Genomic DNA, 931 nt, shown 5'->3' with positions numbered 1-931 from the left:
CTACGTGTGTGTGTGTGTGTGTGTGTGTGTGTGTGTATGTGGGCATTGACACTTACCCACAATACCGGACAGCTGCTTGGGGAGGGTCAGGCCCCTCGGCCAGTCAGCAGCAAGGGGCAGGGCCACTGTGTTCCTTGGCTAATCAGCAGCCAAGGGAGCAGCCACCACCTTCCTCTTCCCTCTCTCCCTGGCTGGCTCAGAACCCCTCTCCTCTTCACCGTGCACCACTCTACCTCTAGGTACAGCCAATAGAATCATGAGGACAAACGACTGATGTATATTTCCACCACTGAATAGAAAAATAGGACTTTTTGCTGTACATTCTTGGCTCAGGAGCATACAGGGTACAAAGGGTTTAAAAACAGAATGGTCCAGAATACAAGAGGACGAATGTGAATGTGTGTGTATGAGTTTGGGAGCAGAGCTGCTCTATAAATAGAGAGAGGGAGGCTTGGCAGAATCTGTTTTTTATTATTTATATTTCTTTAAATTCTGATGGCTAAAATCAGTGGTTATTTTTAAGCATTTATGTACATTTTTATCAATTTAAAATGTTTAGGTGGGGTGGGGAGAGCCCTGGCTGTGCTGCCCAAGTACTGCTTCTTTGGCAGTGGCTCAGGCAGCTGCTGCAGGAACTGGGAGCCTTGTTATTAAGGTTGTGCTGGGAGGGGAGTTGGAGGGAGAGGGCTGTTGGTCGCTGGAAGCCCAGTGCTGCTGTCTGCAGCTCTGCGGGAATTTGGCCTTGTGTGTGCATGCACACATATCTCCAGGGAAACTTGATCATGAGTGCAGCTGGTGCTAGAGCAGCCCCTGAGTGGGTGAGGCCCTTCCTCTCCTGCCTCCTGGTGAGCCCCTGCTGCAGCGGCCAGGTTTCCCCTGCGTGCCTGTCCAAGGTCTAGTTTGTCCTTTGCCAGCTTGAAGTGGTGGTAGA

At 50.8% G+C, this 931-nt stretch overlaps 1 protein-coding gene across 4 annotated transcripts in view; it reads left to right on the top strand.

Moving 5' to 3' along the window:
• The window catches only part of ZNF236 (zinc finger protein 236), a 161215-nt gene that overhangs the window by 34115 nt on the left and 126169 nt on the right, over nt 1-931 (top strand). The gene's annotated exons all lie outside the window — the stretch shown is intronic.

The sequence above is a fragment of the Gavialis gangeticus genome, unplaced genomic scaffold (genome assembly GCF_001723915.1).
Source record: "Gavialis gangeticus isolate Ggan-Ray unplaced genomic scaffold, GavGan_comp1, whole genome shotgun sequence".
Classification (NCBI taxonomy): Eukaryota; Metazoa; Chordata; order Crocodylia; family Gavialidae; genus Gavialis; species Gavialis gangeticus.
The sequence above is the reverse complement of the archived record's forward strand: the minus strand, read 5'-3'. Positions and strand labels throughout refer to the sequence as shown.